The sequence below is a fragment of the Gopherus evgoodei genome, chromosome 11 (genome assembly GCF_007399415.2).
Source record: "Gopherus evgoodei ecotype Sinaloan lineage chromosome 11, rGopEvg1_v1.p, whole genome shotgun sequence".
In the NCBI taxonomy this organism is placed as follows: Eukaryota; Metazoa; Chordata; order Testudines; family Testudinidae; genus Gopherus; species Gopherus evgoodei.
In genome coordinates this window covers 63,043,220-63,062,885 of record NC_044332.1, presented here as the reverse complement: position 1 = coordinate 63,062,885, position 19,666 = coordinate 63,043,220, and the positions used below count along the sequence as shown (strand labels likewise).

The 19,666-nt window shown below is 45.8% G+C and overlaps 1 protein-coding gene across 5 annotated transcripts in view; it reads left to right on the top strand.

The window, feature by feature from the left end:
* The window catches only part of MGAT5 (alpha-1,6-mannosylglycoprotein 6-beta-N-acetylglucosaminyltransferase), a 172,701-nt gene that overhangs the window by 38,908 nt on the left and 114,127 nt on the right, over positions 1 to 19,666 (top strand). The gene's annotated exons all lie outside the window — the stretch shown is intronic.

The following is a 19,666-nucleotide window of genomic DNA, read 5'->3' as shown; positions in this document are numbered from 1 at the left end:
AAAGAACAGGAGAAATATGAATGATTTCTGTAATAAACATTTCCTCACCAGGTATATTTCATACCCTCTTGATCAAAAGGTGTTGAAACAACTACAATGGGGTATGAGAATGGGAAGTGGGTTGGGTTGATTTTTAAAGACCTGAAACCATTCTTTGGTGCTTTGGACGCAATGGATTTCAGTGTAGAGAATCCAGCTATGAGATTGGTTTTTTCACCCTGCCTAAAAAGCTAGAAATTGAACCATAAGCTCTCTTTGCCTCCAGATATCTCTGAAAAACCTCAGTGTTCTAATACTAGCAGCTTTTCAATTCTTCTTCTCCAGAACTCCAACTTTCCTGTGAAGGAATGAATCATCTCTTGCAAGGATGCTCATAGAAAGTGTCTGCTAGTTTTTGTTCACAAATCAGTAGACTTTTTTCCAAGCATCTACTTGACCTTTTCCCTGTCCATTCATTCTTCCTCTTGCTCTCTGAGTTTAATAGGTATTATATCCATTTTTACAATAAAGATATTAAATTTGCCCACAGATCCCTGAATAGAAGAAATACCGACCCAAATGATACCTGGGGGGTAGCAACAAGAACAGACCAGAGTATGAGAATAAGAAAAAAAAAAGTTGTGTTCTGCACTTCCAAGGGCAATCATGATAGGGTACCTCAATGTAAATGATAACTTTCTTACTGTTTCGTTAGGCCTCTGTGAAGAATAGCTTTTCTTTAGACTGTTTAAGCAGGAGAGGAAGTGAATTTAAACTGCTGCAGCATTTTCTTCCATTGTTAGCCTGGAGCGCTACTCCCTTTGCAGTCAAATCTTCTGCCCCTGTGACAGTCACAAGGGTAGCTCATTTGGCAGCTTGATCTTTTCAAACAACCATGGTTTTGTAATGTCTCACTGACACAGATGCATGCTGGTTTTATGAGGCACTCCCCTGTTAGGCCTATGTGATAAAGTAGGACACTATCTCAGATTGAAGCTTTAACTACTCTGGGTGTTCACTTGCCTTGGTAGGGAATGAATTTTTAAAAATATTATTTACTGTTGGTAAAGAGAGACAAGTTTTCAAGCTTACAAAGAGTAGTTCTTCAGGTCTGGTAAACTAACTCAGGGCATTTCTACATGTACAGTGCTGCAGAGGCACAATTGTATTGCTGCAGTACATCTGATGAAGACGCTCTGTGCAAATGGAAGACAGCTTTCCTGCTGGCATAATAAAACCACCTCTGCAAACAGCAGAAGCTATGTTGGTGGGAGAAGCTGCCAACATAGCGCCCCTCCTGCCAACATAGCGCCCCTCCTGCCAACATAGCGCTGTGCAGACAAGCGCTTATGTCGGTGTAACTTATGTTGCTAAGGGGGGTGATTTATTCTCACCCATGAGTGACATAAGTTAGGCTGACATAAGCTGTAGTGTAGATAGAGCCTCAGCTAAATGCCTGTGTAGATGCTCCACCATTGACAGAGAGCAGTTACATGAGTGATATTACAACAGCGCAGCTGCATCAGTACTGCTGTAAGTTCACTAGCGTAGACATGGTTCCAGAGTGTCACTGCTACATGCAAGGTGGAACAGATTGTTTAGCATAAGTAGTTAACACATTTCAAGGGATCATTCAAGGTGAGGTGGCCCATTAATATCCTCCAGTCAGTCATAGGGAGGAAAGGAAAGGGAGAGAGCAGAGAAAGCAGATGGAGGGAGGGGTGGTGGTTGTTATTACAACAATCTATAACCCACTAAGCCATAAATCAAGTGTGTCTATTCAGTCCATGATTTTTAGTGTCTAACAAAGTTATGAATTTAAGCTTCTACGTTTGTCTTTTGAAAGTGTTGTACAGGTTTCCTTTGGGGATGAGCCCTGATAGTTCATACATAGTGATTGCTTTGTAAAAAGTGTTCACCCAGAGGTGATATGGTATTTTTGTCTTCTATCATTTTCTTGCCTGAGTTCATCTGAGAGCATAGTGATTATCTGTCTGGTTTCACCCACAGAGTTGTTCTTGGCATTTAGGCATGTGTAGGACCCATGGATCTTGAAAAGGTGTGGTATGTGTGTGGGGAGGGGGGGGGAGTGTCTGGTGCTGCTTTGAGTTGGTGCGTCCTGGGTTGTGGGTTGGGGGTGGAGGGTTTGAAGGCAAGAGAAAGGGTTCAGGAAAGATTTCTTTCAGGATGCAGTCCCCACTGAGTATTGGTTGTAGTTGTTTGATACCCCGCATGGGTTCCGGTGTGGGGTGGTAGGTGGCAACTAGGGACGGTGCAGTCGGCGGGGGTTTTATTTCTGTATTGAAGCAGGTTCTCTCAGGATATTTGGGCGGCCCATTCCATAATGCAATCTACTTCTCTGGTGGAGCGTCCTTGTTTGGTAAAGCTAGTTTTGAGTGTGTATTCCAGACTTTGTCCTTGGAGCACGTTCTGTGATATCTGAGTGCCTGGCTGTAGATAACAGATTTCTTGGTGCTTTGGAGTGGTTACTGGATCTATGAAGATAGATATGGTGACCCGTGGGTTTCTTGTATCTAGATGTCTATAGGGTTTCAGGCATTTCATTCAGTTATTTTTTGTACCTGTATACTAAAGAACCCACAGCTGTAATTCTTCAAAGTACTACAGAACAATAATGATGTTAAAGTGTGTGTGTGTGTGTGTGTGTGTGTGTGTGTACATGTACCAAATGGTAATTTGTTAAATAATGTTGCCAGTTTTAGATCTTAGTATGACATTTATACATAGACCAAGGACATTGTTAATATTGTGCCTGCCATGTGAGCCCAATGCAGACTAAAATTTTTACCACAGACATAATTACCTAATGTATTAGGCAATACAGCTTCTATTCCTGAGAACATTCTGTGCCAAAAAATTAAAAATTCTGCAAGTTTTATTTGTCAATAAATAAATGCAGTGCCTCCAACATGACTGTGGGGAGCACAGGCCACTGGCTTGCTGAAGGTGGGAGATCACCCTGCAGACAGGACATGGACTTGGTGGTGAGGCTGCACCCAGCCATGACACAGCACAAGACCTGCATCTGCCCCAGAGACACCCTGGGGCCCTGCCCCTCTGTGCCAGGCACGTCAGGTGTGGAGTAGGCAGGCTCAACCAGGCAGGGTGCAAGTGTGGAGGGGCTCAGTGTGGGGTGAGAGGATTTGGTGGGATAATCTGGGTGCAGGCAGCTCACTGGAGGAGGGAGATGTCTAGGTGGCGGTGGTGGATCTGGATGTACAGAGGCTTGTTGATGGGGTTCCAGGTGTAGAGGCAATGGGACTCTGCAGGGGCTTCCAGGTGAAGGTGGTTGAGGCTAAACCTCAAACGGGTCTGGGAACTGGGGGAGTGGGGCTTGGTGGGGTGGGGAGCTGGGTGCAGCTAGCTGTGGATCAGTGGTGTGGGGGTCTGGATGTGGGGGCTCAGGCTGTTGCAGGGGGTGGGGCATCAGAGTGGGGTTTTGAGTGTAGGGAGCTCAGTGGGTGGTTGTCTGGGTGCAGTGGTGCAGGCCCGGAGGCAGGGGGTCTGAGTGCAGGGCAGCTCTGGGTGCAGGGGTTGAGGTTCAGCGAGGTGGGGTGCAGGTATGAGGGGTTAGGGTTGAACAATCTCTCAAAATATTTTTTTTATTCTGTTCCTTCCTTCCTGCCTCCCTCCCTCCTCTCTCTCTCTCTCTCTCTCATATTTTGTAATACTGTGTTCCCTTCTTGTCTTGTACTGTTGGTTTCATTCAGTTTTGTTTTTCCTATTATGAACTGATCCTCATGCAAACAAGTTACTCTTTTAAAGCCCCTCCTGATGATGCTTGGATGTCTGTTGGGCATCTGCCATTCTTTGTATATACTGTAGTAAGGTAGGCTGACAGATCTGCAATGCTGCAGGCAGTTTTTAATATTGCTATGATGAGGCAAACTAGGAAGATAGTGGCTGAATTAATATTCCTGTGTGGTTTATCTGCAGAAGTTAGACTGATACATGAGAGAGAGAGAGATCATGCACTAGAAGGACTTCATAATCAGCTAATTGCTTGCATGGGTACCTTTCCAATGAATTCTGATAGATATCTAACAGATTTTTAGTTTGTGAAGATAATGATCTTTAAGAATGACTCTTCTGCCCTTCTCCTTTTAAAAGGAAAATACTTTATCTTTTTTACTATTTATCAGATGCAAAGCAAATCCAGTGCTCATTAAGTTGAAATATTCTGTTAATGAGGGCTATGTTATAAATTGAATTCTGCATAATTCCTAAAGGAATAATGCGAGTTCATGCTTGTATTGTATATCACCTTGCTCATCTAGTGTTAAAGAAAGATTCTAGTTAGAACTTAGTCAGGCTAGATGGTACTTGCAACAAATTCTTCGTGTGTAACTTAAAAAAATCTCTGTAAAAATATTTGTTCTGATGGGCCAAAGTAGGACCCCATGTTTGGATCTTTGACATACTAGACAACACAGCAATTTGTGAATCAAGTCTCTGGACTACTGCTTTCTCAGAGTAACACGTTGCATGGACTGATTTTTTGTGTGTGTTTATTGCCTAAAGTTCAGCTCACTGTCATGACCTTCCCATGGTCTAGTTGTTTGGCCTATAGTCATCTTATTCTGCATTTTCTTTGATACAAAACAGTCATTTCTATTTTGTATTCTGCTTGCCTCCTTTCATTCTACCCGATACAGGGAATTAAAAGAATCAAAGAGATTCAGACAATTGCAAACTTGATTTTTCAGGGTAGCATGGTGGTTCTATATGGAAATACTAAAGGGAGCTGCAAATGGTCCGTTGGGCTGCATTTTGATTAGCTACTTGACTGCTACTTGAACTTTCCTAACATTGAACTGAACTCAGTAGTATGTTAATGGAAGATGGCAGCACAGCAGGAGTGATGAGGGGGGACCAGTACTGAAAAAGTTTAGTCTTTCTAAGGCCATGTCTACATCTAAAATTTTGCAGCGCTGGTTGTTACAGCTGTATTAGTACAGCTGTATAGGGCCAGCGCTGCAGAGTGGCCACACTTACAGCAACCAGCGCTGCAAGTGGTGTTAGATGTGGCCACACTGCAGCGCTGTTGGGCGGCTTCAAGGGGGGTTCGGGGAACGCGAGAGCAAACCGGGGAAGGAGACCAGCTTCGCCGCGGTTTGCTCTCGCGTTCCCCGAACCCCCCTGCAAACCGCAGGGAAGGAGACCTGCTTGTTCGGGGAACGAGAGAGCAAACCGGGAAAGGAGACCAGCTTCGCCGCGGTTTGCTCTCGCGTTCCCCGAACCACCCTGCAAACCGCAGGGAAGGAGACCTGCTTGTTCGGGGAACGAGAGAGCAAACCGGGAAAGGAGACCAGCTTCGCCGCGGTTTGCTCTTGCGTTCCCCGAACGACCCTGCAAACCGCAGGGAAAGAGACCTGCTTGCTCGGGGGTTCGGGGAACGAGAGAGCAAACCGGGAAAGGAGACCAGCTTCGCCGCGGTTTGCTCTCGCGTTCCCCGAACGACCCTGCAAACCGCAGGGAAGGAGACCTGCTTGCTCGGGGTTCGGGGAACGAGAGAGCAAACCGGGAAAGGAGACCAGCTTCGCCGCAGTTTGCTCTCGCGTTCCCCGAACCACCCTGCAAACCGCAGGGAAGGAGACCTGCTTGCTCGGGGTTCGGGGAACGCGAGAGCAAGCCGGGGAAGGAGACCAGCTTGATTACCAGAGGCTTCCTCAGGTATGCTGGGATACCTGCTTATTCCACGGAGGTCAAGAAAAGCACTGGTAAGTGTGTATACTTGATTACCAGCGCTGGATCACCAGCGCTGGATCCTCTACACCCGAGACAAAACGGGAGTACGGCCAGCGCTGCAAACAGGAGTTGCAGCGCTGGTGGTGCCCTGCAGATGTGTACACCTCCTAAGTTGCAGCGCTGTAACTCCCTCACCAGCGCTGCAACTTTCTGATGTAGACAAGCCCTAGAATCATATTAATGCTTTGCAACTGAAGTTTCTGAAGTGTTACAAAAGATGTTCACATTTTGGAATCTTTTTAACTCTTAACTTATTGCTGCTATTCCTGATAGTGCTTTCAGATCAATTGTAAATTTTTCTTTAAAGAAACCTTTTCAGATATGGAAGACAAATGTGAATTAAGAGGCAGTATACTATCATTATACTGATGTAGCCTCAACTTGAATGTAACATTCAACTTTAGTCACATGACCGCCAACTTCAGAACAGAAACAGTTCGGAGAAGGGCATCAGAAATGAGGCTTGAAGGAGGAGGACAGAGGGCTCATAAATTAAATTAAAAATAGGACTATTTGGTTAATTACTGAGAAGAATAAGAAAGAGCTAGAGGTATATACAAAACAGAGTAGAGAAGGCCAACCAGAAGTTCCTGTTCCTGTTTCCTAGTAATGCAAGAACAAGAAAACACTCAATAAAATTAAGTATGTCAAAAGGAAATACTTTCTAACATCAGTTATGATTTAAGCTGAGCAACTCATTGTCACAGGATATCGGAATAACAACATTTAGACTAGCACAAAAAGTTAAAGGGTCTATTGATCCTCAAGTTTCAGAGTATAATAACTGTCAGCTGGACATGGAAAGAAACTTTTTTGTACAATTTACAGTAATTTGTGGAGATTTTCAGATAATCTCTGAAGCATCTGGCATTGGCCACTCTTGTGGGGGTTAGAGGGATCATTTGTGTTTGCTCGAGTGTGGCTATTTCCCATGGTCTCATGGCTGCTTTTCATTTATTTTTTAGCAGTTTTGCTCTCTGAGTACTTTAACTATTCATTTTTATTAAATAACTCGATTCAATTGCATGTCTGTACTACTTGTATAGACATAATTCAATGTATTATTCCTTGCAATAGTGCACTGTTTTTAGAATATCTATCACTATTGCTCTCTGTGGTGTGGAAAATTAGAAAAACTGAGAGAATGGGTACTCCCACTATGAGCACATTATCTGCAGAGCTCACTCATTTCTAAGGCAGAGTCTACATATGTTGCTAGTTATTAATGCTAATGCAATATAGTGAAATCTGTCTTACATGATTAATTAAGACCAGCAAAAATTAGTTCCTTAGTATAGTTGTGCTTTGCACCATGCAGTTACAGCCCCAAAGGTCTCTGTAACACAGTACTGGAGATCAAGTAGTTTGATTTTTATTGCAGGCCCTGACGAAGACATCTGTAAATCGGAGTTTAAAAATGGCACTTGACTTTTACTTAAATTTAAAATGCTTGGAGTCCTCAAATATGATGACACTGTGCAACTTTTAAAGCTTCTTCCATTTTGAGAGAGTTTACTGGTTCTAGTGGTATCCCCAACTTAAGTGATAGAAAATATTTCTCAAACCAATAAAAAATGTCTTCTGTTTTGAAAGATTATCAGTGCAGCTACTGTGCAAGGTCTTTAATGTTAAGCAAAACTGAATGGGAAAGCTTGGGCTAACTTTACAGTCTGTTCAAGACAATGGACTGGAACTTCAGGTACTTCGTGCATTTACATGTAAACTAAAGATATTTACAGAGTTGTCTTCTGCTTCAAATAAGATTAAGCTAAGGAAGAATCAGAAAAACTAAGCGCTGCATGATTTTTCCTTTTATCTACATTTATGACCTCTTGTGATTTTTACCATGGTTCTGGAATGTATATTGCAAAGGGAAACATTCTATCCATTTTTTGAGTATTGTACACCAAAACCTTTCAATTTATTCCCAGGACTGTGACACCACCTGTACTTTATGAAACAGCTGTGACAGGGAGGGGTGTTCTGGGCACGAAAATAAGATTCCTATTCATGTCCAATTCTGTCTTTGTGGTTTTTTCTTTTCCTTATTGCATGACCACTTATGACATCTAATTTTGAGTGAAAGCCACTTCCTCTGCACCTGGCATTCAAAAAGAAAAAAACCAACTATTGTAAATCTTTAAGGAAGTTAAACTATGAAAATGAAGATAACTTGATTTAAACCATGAAACACATGAATATTCAGAGTTAAGGTTTAAACTCTCTTCGGTGAATGCCATTTTGATTACGTGCTGTAGGGCATAGGCTAATGTAGATCATGGTCTCAAACGTGACACATGCTCAGATAGTGTTAATCTTCGTTTAACCTTGAATTTACTTCCATTCAAATTGGATCTTTCTCATAACTGTGCAATGGCTGCATTTAACAAGTTCTTTCTACACTTACAGATATCACCCATTTCTGCCCGTTTTCCCATTTTAAGGATAAGGAGTATCTCTAAAATAGTAATATCTCCAAATCTGGAATGAACTTTTTAAATGCACCCACTGTACACAGCCAATATATTACAGTGAACCATACTGGTTAGAGTGGTAATGAACACATGATAAACTTGAAATCCACTCCATTTTTATAAAGTGTAAGTCAGCTACTATCCTGTTCCCTTGACAATGTCTGTGGTGTTTTCTTTCCCTCAGTGACTGTGTTTGGCGGTCCACACACATAAAAAGGGAACCTGACCGTGGACAGGGAAACAGTAATGAAACATAACACAGAATGGTATAAAGATGTCAGATGCACAAAAGTACTGGGGGAAAAGCAGACATATTTTTTTCTGTAAACCCAGTTGGTGGTTGTAGGTGTTTCTAATAGCAAATAAAAAATGTTCACATGACACATTTTTTAAGGCTGATAATTTTCTTTTAAATCATTGTGCATTGTGTATGAAACACACAAGCCCCTGCAGTGGGCATGTTACTGTGGAGCAAGAGCTGGATGGTTCTGGGGCATCTTGTCAGCTAGTTGGGGTCTTCATCTTGGACAGCTTTTAACAAGTGCCACAACTGGTCTGCTGCCATGCTGTGACATCTACAAAAAGTGACAGATGGAAACAGACCTCCTCTGCACTACCTGACCTTTATTATATAGCTTCACGATACCCCTTCAATGATGTAACATCGCAGAAGTATCTGCCCTTTGACTGTGACAATTTTACATGACTAGATGTTTGTATTTCTTCCTTGACCTCAGCAGGTGATTAATTTATGCTCAGAAACAAGAGGATGAGTAATTCTTATTGTTTTTCATCTAGCCAATAAGGGGTGTGTGCGTTATCCTATCCTCTTGTTTTGTATTATGGGAAAGACCAAAGAAGGAGCACCTAAATGGCTCTTTATGTACACCATTTATTTTTCTTGTACTGTTCTAACTAAAAAATACTGTTCTTTCAATCTTTCACATGGGAGACCCTGTCATTGCTCTAGTATTTTCTGTTGCTATATGCAGACTTTTTCTCTTTGTTTATTTTCCCCCTAGTGTCAAGATATTAATTCCTATAGTTTAAATTTAGAGCTAAGCCATCTTGGCATTTTGTTCTTGCAAGGGATGCGCAGACAGTACGTAGAGTTCATGAAGACCAAAAAAAGACTGAGCAATAACTCCCAAATGTTTGCTGATTTTGGCATTAGAACAACCTTCAGGTTGTCTCTTCCGCCCTTGCCAGTAGGCCAGTGCAGTCAGTTGGAATTCCTACTGAGAGAGCGAGAGAGAGATGTAAAATATAAATAAAATCTAGGGATGTACAAACAGTTCAGATAAGATGCCTGCAGAAAAAGGAAGAGCAGAGGAAAGGGACTGGAGATGCGATTACCATCAGTGCTGTTGCCCTAGGTTAGCATTTCTTTCATTCTCTAATAACAAATTTTCACTGCTTGCCTACCTCTTTGCTTTAATTCTGCTTGTGGTTATAGCAGCCAAAAATATGAATTGGAGCTCTGCAGAATAGATGCTGACATCATTTTGTCATGGCAGTTTAAAAATAGTGCATCATTTCTTTGCTCTTCATGTACTTTCCCAGAGGTACCCTGGAATATTTAATGAATGTCCATTTAAAACGGCTTTCAGTCTTCAAAAGAATTGAGTGGTGGTAATCTTCAGTGTTTATCTTTGTAGGATATTTATATACCTGCTGTTCTTCTTCGAGTGATTGCTCATGTGTATTCCACAATAGGTGTGTGTGCTTGCTACGTGCACTAGTGCCGGAAGTTTTTCCCCTAGCAGTACCTGTAGGGGAGCTCCCTAGTGACCCCTGGAGTGCTGCCTCCATCGCATGGTATAAGGGGCGCTGTGCGCTTCCCGCACCCTCAGTTCCTTCTTGCCACCAGTGAAGGTGCTTCAGAACTGCTTTGCTTGAACTTTGCTTTAGCTCATCCCCCAAACTGCTTGTTCGTGTAGCATGTGGTACCTGTAGTTAGTTAGTTAGTTCAGTTTAGCTAGAGCGCCCAGGCTGGGGCATGCCCTGGGTTTTAAGTCGTGCGACACTTCTAGGCGGTCTATGCCAGTGAGTGATCCGCACGCAGACTGTTTACGCTGTCTGGGGGAAACTCATCTCAACAATCGCAGCAAGATTTGCAAGTCGTTTAAGCCTTGGACAAAGAGAAAAGGAGACATTAGGCTCTGGGCTATTCAGATGAAGTTGACGCTGACCCCGGTTCCGCTGCTCCGAGTCATCACCGGGCACCGCAGTGTTGATTCACAGCAACCCTTCAGTGCCATCGACTAGTCAGCACCGCTCCCCATCCACGGGGCACATCAAGAAGGCTAGGAAGAGGCCTTCTTCACTATGGCGCCAGAGTAAACCCGGGCAATGGCTAGACCCATGTAGGCAGTCCTTGATCCCCACCGGCCTCTAGGCCTCCAACTCAAGTCGAGCGGAGAACCCAGCCCATTCGGAGCAGGCCTCCCCCAATGTCCGGATGCCCTCCACACCGGAGGCCCTGAAGGCAGCCCAGGATGGTATGTCCATGCCGGTAACAGGAGCACAACCGTTGTCGGCCCCGCACTCCAGAGGCAAGTCACTGCTGGGATCTCCGCAGTCACCCCTGGTTCGGTACTGGTCTCAGTCGAGGGAACATTCTTGACGCTGTTCACTGCCCAGTGTCCATTCAGGGCAAAGTTCACAGGGATCGCCCTCGGCGCCCACCAGGCTGTCTGGTTGGGTTCCGTCTGACCAACGCTCTCGGCATTGCTCCACCTCGAGGAGTGAACACCGATGGGACCAAGGCAGACACCGCCAAAGGTCCTCGTCTCAGAGGGGCTATCGCAGCCGGTCATGGCACGAATGTCAACGTCATTCCCGTTTATCGTCCCACTCCAGGACCACCCCCCCCCACGGCACCGCCTCCCCAGCCCCAGGCGTCGATTACCAGCATCTTGCCTTCGCACGTCTGCCTGCTGGAGCCGATCGCGGAGAAGCTGTTACTAATGGTACCGGTCCTCCATGTTTGGATCACGGTCCCTTGGTCGGCATCAGTCTTGGTGCCACCGCTTCTCCCAATCCAGGGACAGCGGCAGGTCATATGTTAGCCCGGCCTCCCTTCATAGTCGTCCATCAATGGGCCAGGCCAGCCAGGCCAAACAGCTGGCTCCGGTGCCACAGCAGGTGCAGTGGCATCAGGCACCGTGGCCAGCCCAATGGTACCAGTGAGCACCATGGCCCCTGACGCAGCCCCTGGCAAGGGCTCGCTCGGTGACTGGAGCCTCAGAAGGACCATCGGCCTCTCTCTCCAGATCTCCAAGGAAGGAGTTAGTGGGACGTACATCCTCGGCACCCTGCCCAAAGACCTACCAGGTGGTGGACCCTCCGGTGCCGGTGGACACACAAAGTACTGTGCTGGCCTCCTCACCCTCCCAAGATGAGGCAATTACGACCCCTTCTCCCTCCCTCCCTCCCACAGGAGGACTTCAGGACCCACCAAGGACTCACAAAGCAGAGGAGATGAAGGAGCCCTTGGACTCCCTGTTTAATGTACTGTCCTCCTTGGTACCGGGCAGGATGGCCTTGCCTCTCCACGAAGGGGTGGTGAACCCTGGCCTCATTGACCCCCATCTCTAAGAGAGCAGAACACAAGTCTTTAGTACCTGCCAAGGGGCATGAATATTTATACACCCACCCTGCTCCTAACTTCCTGGTGGTCTAGTCGGTCAACCACAGGAAATGGCAGGGCCAACCAGCCCCTACCCTGAAAAATAAAGATTTAAGGAGGCTGGACTCATTTGGAAGAAAAATGTATTCATTCTTGAGCTTCCAGTTACATGTGGTGAACCACCAGGCTCTCCTGGGCCAGTATGAGTTAAATCTGTGGGGCTCCCTGCCCAAGTTCGAGGACTCCCTCCTGGAGCACAACAGGAAGGAGTTCAAAGCACTGGTGGAGGAGTGCACAGCAGCTGCCAGGGCTACCCTGCAGGCAGCTTTGGATGCAGATGATACTGAGGCATGGTTCATGGTCTCCGTGGTGTCCATAGGAAGGATGTCATGGCTTCTGCTCCCTGGTCTGTCCAGCGAGGCGCAGACCTCCCTGCAGGACCTCCCGTTTGATGGCAAAGCTCTGTTTGCAGAACAAAGAGATACAAAGTTGCATGGCCTGAAAGACTCCTGCAGGACTCTCCAGACTCTGGGTCTCTGTCTTCCAGTTACAGCTAAACCTAAGTTCAAGCCACAGCACACTCCTACTCAGGCCACCCATTCAAAATAGGAGACCACTTATAAGAAGTCGTGGGATTATAAGAGGCGCCCACAGAGGCAGTCTCGGCCTGCCCCCCAGCCTGGGTCCTCCAAGGGCAAGCAAGTGAGGAAAAGGCAGTTTTGACGGGATGCCCAGGGGCAGCCTGCCAGTTCTTATCAGGGATCCACCCTCAGTAAAGCTTTGCTTCTCCAGTCGGTTGTGTGCTTTCCTCTCAGAGTGGTTGGGGCTGACCTTGGACTGATGAGTCCTCAACACCATCTCCTGGGGCTACACCCTCCAGTTTACTTCCTCCCATCCCTCCTGGGGCAGTCCTTGCACGAGGCTCTGCTCGAGCAGGAGGTGGGGCAGCTCCTGGGCCTAGGAGTGGTGAAAGCGGTACTGGGGGAGTTCAAAGGCAAGGGGTACTACTCCCACTATTTCCTTATCCCGAAGGCCAAACGGGGGCTCAAGCCCATCTTGCACCTACGAGGCCTGAACCAGTACATGGTGAATCTCAAGTTCTGCATAGTCTCCTTGGCCTCCATCATCCCCTCCCTGGATCCTGGGGACTGGTATGCCGCCCTCAGTCTGCAGGATGCGTACTTTCGCATTCATATTTTAAAGGGGCACAGATGCTTCCTCCATTTCATGGTGGGGCAGGAACACTGACAATTTATGGTCCTCCCGTCTGGCCTGTCCATTGCCTCCAGGGTATTCACGAACTGTATGTCGGTGATGGCGGCCTACCTCAGGTGCCGGGGGGTCCAGATCTTCCCCTAAACGGATGACTGGTTGGTTAAGGGCAGCTCCCAGTCACAGGTGCAGGATCAAGTGGCACTCCTTCTATCCACATGCACCACTTTGGGCCTGTTGGTAAACACCACCAAATCCATGTTCATCCCAATACAACGCATAGAATTTATTGGGGCAGTCCTGGATGCCTCATCGGTCAGAGCCTCCTTCCCATCGAACAGGTTCAAGACCCTGAAGGGGTTCATCAACACAGTCACAAGGTTTCTGGTGACAACAGCCGGACTCAGGATGAGGCCCCTCCAGGTCTAGTTGGTCTCGGAGTTCTTCCAGGCCAGGGGACAGGATGGACAAAGTCCTCATGGTGCCTGAGCCAGTGATCACCTCCCTACAGTGGTGGTCCTCCCTGAGAAACATACTCAAAGGGATCCTGTTCAGGGGCGGAGCTCCATTGCTGGAACTGGTGTCTGATGCATCAGACCTGGGATGGGGGGCCCATGTGGGGAACATTCAGACCCAAGATCTGTGATCGGCTCGGGATCTGACCCTCCACATAAACTTCAAGGAGCTCAGGGCGGTACAGCTGGTGTGCATGGCCTTCCGCTTGCACCTGGAGGGCCGGGTGGTCAGGGTCCTCACAGACAACATGGCCTCAATGTTCTACATCAACAGGCAAGGCGAGGCCCAATCCTCTGCCCTCTACTGCGAAGCCCTCAGGCTGTGGGACTTTTATATAGCCCATGGCATCTGTCTACAGGCCTTCCATCTGCTGGGCGCCTGGAACGTGCAGATGGATCGCTTGAGCAGGGACTTCTCTCAGCACGAGTGGTCTCTCCACCCAGAGGTGGTGCAGACTTTTCCAAGTGTGAGGAACTCCCCAGGTGGACCTGTTTGCAACCTGGTAGAACCGTCGCTGCCCCTGGTTCTGCTCCAGGGGCAGGCTGGGGGGGCACTATCTCTGATGCCTTCCTTCTGTCCTGCTCAAGCCAGTTTCTCTATTCCTTTCCCCCGTTTCCACTGATTGGAAAGGTTCTAGAAAAGATAGACGGACAAGGCCCGGGTCCTTCTCATTACCCTGGGATGGCCCAGGCAGCATTGGTACTGGACCCTCATGGGCCTGGTGGTTTCTGCGCCGTGACCGTTGCCATCCTGCCCAGACCTGCTCTCCCAGGGCTGCCTCCTCCACCCCAGCCTAACAGCACTCCACCTCATGGCGTGGCTGCTCAATGGTTAGGTAGGGAGGAAAGGACGTGCTCAGAAGGGGTTCAGCGCATTCTTCTAGAAAGCAGGCAGCCCTCCGCATGCCGAGTCTACTTGGCAAAGTGGTCTCAGTTTTCCAGATGGGTGGACAAGCGGGATGTTTCCCCAGTGGCAGCCCCGATCCAGCTTGTTCTGGACTACCTCCTTCACCTTAGAGCCAAGGCCTAGCGCCCTGGTCAGTCAGGGTGCACCTGGCAACCATATCAGCCTTCCATCTGCCGGTGCAGGGCCACACGATATTCTTCTCTGCTATGACTGGCCAATTCCTTAGGGGTTGGATCGTCTGTTCCCATATGTTAGGCCCCCAGTCCCGCAGTGGGACCTAAACCTGATGTTGGCTTGTCTCACGAGGCCCACGTTTGAGCCGCTAGCCACGTGCTCCTGGTCACAGCTCTTGTGGAAGGTAGCCTTCCTGGTTGCAATCACGTCGGCTTGGTGGGTCTCAGAACTCAGGGCCCTGACCTCTGAGCCCACATACACGGTGTTTCATAAGGATAAGGTCCAGCTCTGCCAACACCCCTCATTCTTCCTGCAGGTGGTCTCCGCCTATCACATGGGTCAGGACATTTTTCTGCCAGTCCTCTGTCCCAAACCCCATGCGTCCATTGAGGAGTGCTGCCTCCACATGCTGGATGTGAGACGGGCTCTGGCTTTTTAACTGGAGTGGACTAAGCTGTTGAGAAAGTCATCGCAACTGTTCGTCACCTCGGCCGAGCACATGAAACGTCGGCCGATCTCCACTCAGCGGTTCTCCAACTGTATCACCTCATGCATCCCGTACCTGTTATGACCTGGCGGGAAACCCTCCGCCACCAATTGTGAAGGCATGCTTGACTAGGGCGCAGGCCTTCTTGGCTGCCTTTTTGGCCCACGTCCCCATTCCGGACATTTGTAGGGATGCCGTGTGGTCTTCAGTTCACACGTTCACCTCGCATTATGCGATTGTTTCTCAGACCAGGGAGGATGCTGGGTTCAGCAGAGCCGTTCTCCGTCTTGAGAGTTTGTGAAATCCTTCCCACCTCCAGCAGATATAGCTTGGAATCGCCTATTGTGGAATGCACATGAGCAATCACTCGAAGAATAAAAGACAGTTACCTTTTCCGTAAATGGTGTTCTTTGAGATGTGTTGCTCATGTCTATTCCACATCCCACCCTCCTTTCTCTCTGTCAGAGTTGTCTGCAAGAAGGAACTGAGGGTGGGGGGAGCACACAGTGCCCCATAAACCACGCCAATGAGGTACCACTCCAAGGGTCACTAGGGCAGTCCCCTATGGGCACTGCTAGGGGAAAAACTTCCTTCACCAGTGCACGTGATGAGCACGCACACCTATCGTGGCATAGACATCAGCAACACATCTTGAAAAACACCAGTTACAGGAAAGGTAACTGTCTTTTCTTGCTTCAGTAGCACGAGTTCAAGGACTTGAGAAAGACAAGGAAAACGGATATCTACAGTATGTAGAAGTCTCCTCTCCTGCCTTTCTGCCTCTTGCCTTTTTCTCCTGTCAAAAAAAGCCACCACTGCTAAAGTCATGTCTTGCCACTCTGCGGCTCCCACTCATTCACTTTTGTTTAGAATTTCTCATTGGTTGCTAAAAACAGAAGTATTTATTGTAAAAAAATATATGTTGAATGACTAGACCATTTTCCATCTTAATCCTGACCATCTAAAGCTGTGAAGTTTTAAACTTAAACTAGTTCTAACTCCTTTAACTGCATAATGCTGTGCAATATTAAATATTCTCAATTTTTAAAAAAAAATCCTGCAGGAGTTGAAGGCACACAGTACCTGGTAGGATCAGACTCTAAGTCTTTAAAATCTGAATTCCTGCAAATGCTCATACACCTTTCTTATAAGTCAGGCGTAGGCAACCTCTGGCACGGGTACCGAAGGCGGCACGCGAGTTGATTTTCAGTGTCACTCACACTGCCTGGGTCCTGGCCACTGATCTGGGGCGGGCTCTGCATTTTAATTTAATTTTAAATGAAGCTTCTTAAACATTTTAAAAACCTTATTTACTTTACATACAACAATAGTTTAGTTATATATTATAGAGTTATAGAAAGAGACCTTATTAAAATGTTAAAATATATTACTGGCATGCGAAACCTTAAGTGAGAGTGAATAAATGATGACTCGGCACACCACTTCTAAAAGGTTGCCGACCCCTGTTATAAGTCCTTGCTAGTGGGAAGGCAGCAGACATCAGTATCACAAAAGAAATGTCATGAGATATGCTAGTGAAAGTGTGAAATTCAGACAGATCTGTGTGCACATCCTGGTAATGATCTGCCTCACTATACAGTCTATGCATGTTTGCACCTTTTCAGTGTTGTGTGGAAACTCCACAACATGAAGAAAAGGAAGCTAAACTTAAGACATCTGCTTCCTGAGCAAATGCAAGAAACAAATCATGATCACCAGAAGACTCACCATCTATAACCCTGAGAGTACTACATACAACTCCAAATATGCTGAAAAGGTCTGCAGAAGAAGTTCACATTTCAGTGTGGACTATTTCAGCTGGTGCACTGCTCGGTCTTGGCAGAGATAAAATTGGAGCACAGTATATGATGCATTTCTTAAAGACTGAGATGCTCGATTCATGTGATTACAAGCGAATCCCAGATTTCATTTAAAAAAAAAGTTTCTAGCCCTCATGGTGGCAGAGAAATGCTTAAAAAATGTGAATACTAAAGGTGTGACACCAGCATACGAACAGAAAGAACTCAAGTTACTTTTTAAAATCTCATGATTTTGTGAGGGCATGGCTCATGAATTTTGAATGTTTGAGCTTCGCAGTATAAGTTATCTCCTACAGAAGCATATTGGATGAGCATATCTATTCAGTGAGTAACAGTACTGAAATTCTAGATGGAAATGTACCTCTAAAAGAAATACAACCTTCCTGATCACAGAAAAATACTTTTCCAAAAAGCATTCCACTTTTGATATTGTACTCATCATAACTTCCAGTTGCAATCTACTCATATATGAGTGTGTCAAGATTTGAAAGGGGCGGGGTGTAACCCTTAAAAACATAGTCCAGTATTATAGGTTTCAGAGTAGCAGCCGGGTTAGTCTGTATCTGCAAAAAAGAACAGGAGTACTTGTGGCACCTTAGAGACTAACAAATTTATTTGAGCATAAGCTTTCGTGGCTACAGCATCCGAAGATGTGGGCTATAGCCCACAAAAGCTTATGCTTATGCCACAAGTACTCCTGTTCTTTTTCCAGTATTATAAAAATATAGAGAAACTGTGCTCTATTATTTCTCTAATGCTAAATCAATCAGGTTTTGACTTTTGCTAGGTTGGAATGAATGGTTAACATTTTAACTGTAGTTTTAGAAAATTTAAAAGCTAATTAGTGCTACCAGTTTAGCCAAGTTCAGTACATCTCTCTCAAAACATAATTTGTCGACTACTTCAATGAGAACTTCTCAGATGATCCATTATTCTTACATAGATTTTTCCATCACTAAATTACATGCTCATGGGCCTGAATGGAAAATGACTTGTAAAAAGCTGTTTTTCTTAAACAGCCTCTTTCAAAATTGGGACCTCTTGGTTACAAAGGAAAAACATCCTGAGTATATGAGATAGTAGCACTCATCCTTTTGAGTCAAAAGTTAAACAGGTTGGTGCAATAATATATCATGCTATAGGAGGTAATGCCTATCTGATTATATGAAATTCATATTTTGCTCACTAGTAATCCTTAAATTATCTTGTGGCAGTTTTTGGAAGGAGGAAATGTATTAGCCACTGTATCTTAGATAAAATTTAACTTGGGTTATTATGTTGAACCTACCTAAAGTCCCACAACAAGCTCAATTGAATTAGGAAAATTTATACTTGCTTTACCTGGAAGTTTCCCTTCTTGGAGTAATGAAGCCTACAGATCCAACCCACCCTAATGACTTGTTAATTTGTGAAAAAAAAATGGATTACTGATTGTTACTCAATGTGTTTTTCATTTAATTCCTTGTTCTGCAGAAGGATTGCTACTATTTAGTCTTAATGCTTAGTTTAAGATTTGTTGCCGATACACAGTGGACTTGCTTTACTGTGCAAATATCTCAAGTGGTGAGCTTTTCAAAGGTGGAGCTGCCCTTCCTCTGCTATTGATTGGCGGCTCTGGTCTGCCTCTTAGGTTGTATATAGCAGAGAGTCAGTAACATCATGGATCTGTGGACCTCATCTCAGATAAGAGAGACTATTTCTTAGTCTTCTGTCTCAAACTGCTGGGTAATATTGCTGTTCCCTGCTCAGTAGTTGCTGTGTTTCTCCGCACAGGTGACTAGTTAAGCCACCTCTATTTGTGTACAGTGCTTTGAGATAAAAGTTACTAAAGAAGTACATACAACTGCATGTGTGTATGTATTTATAGATGTTACGTGCTTCAGAAAACAGCCATTAAAAGACAGGTCAATACAATGCAAATGACAGACAAAACAGGTAGTATAGGGAGGACTGAAGGACATATTACAAAAACGTGACTAATTTTTTACGTATAGCTGTATGTGGTTGTACGTGGCTTTGTAGTTTGAATACTTCTGTTGGCTTTTTTTATCATGTGAACATATTTTCTGTTGGGAGTCTTCGTCATAGCTTATGCACAATGTGCCTCATGTGGCCACAAGTCATCAGCGAATTTGGTCCACCGGTTGGATCATTAGCTTCCCTGGCCCAGGTACTGATAGGGAGTGCGACATGAATGCTGATCCATTCCCCCCCCCCCAAAACGATGTGATATGAATGAGATGATAATGGAAGTTTGTTGGAAGGGAGCTATAAGATTCTTATTCTGATCATAGCTACTGTTGGAAACCACTGCTATGTCTGAAAGGTATTTGAGTACTTCGTGTGAGCATTGACAGGGCTGCCATGTGGCACATATCTAAGTGACACTCATGCATTTGGCAGCCATATCATGCGTCCAACATCATGTCACATCTGGCTGAGCTGGGGGAAGACTGCAGGCATGTGTCTTCTGGCAGCTACAGTGTACAGTACTGGGGCAACAGCTGAGCAGGCAGCCAGAGCTGCTCCTCTTTTCCTGCTCTCCTTGTTTGCTCAGAGACAGGAACAAGTGGCTGGGAAAGGACAGTGAGTGTCAGAACAAGTCCCAGGCCTTCTCCCCTGCCCCCAAGCTGGCTTTATCAGCCCTGCCGCTGTCCCCTTCCTTTCTCTTTTTCTCCTCTTCCCCCGCCACACTGTG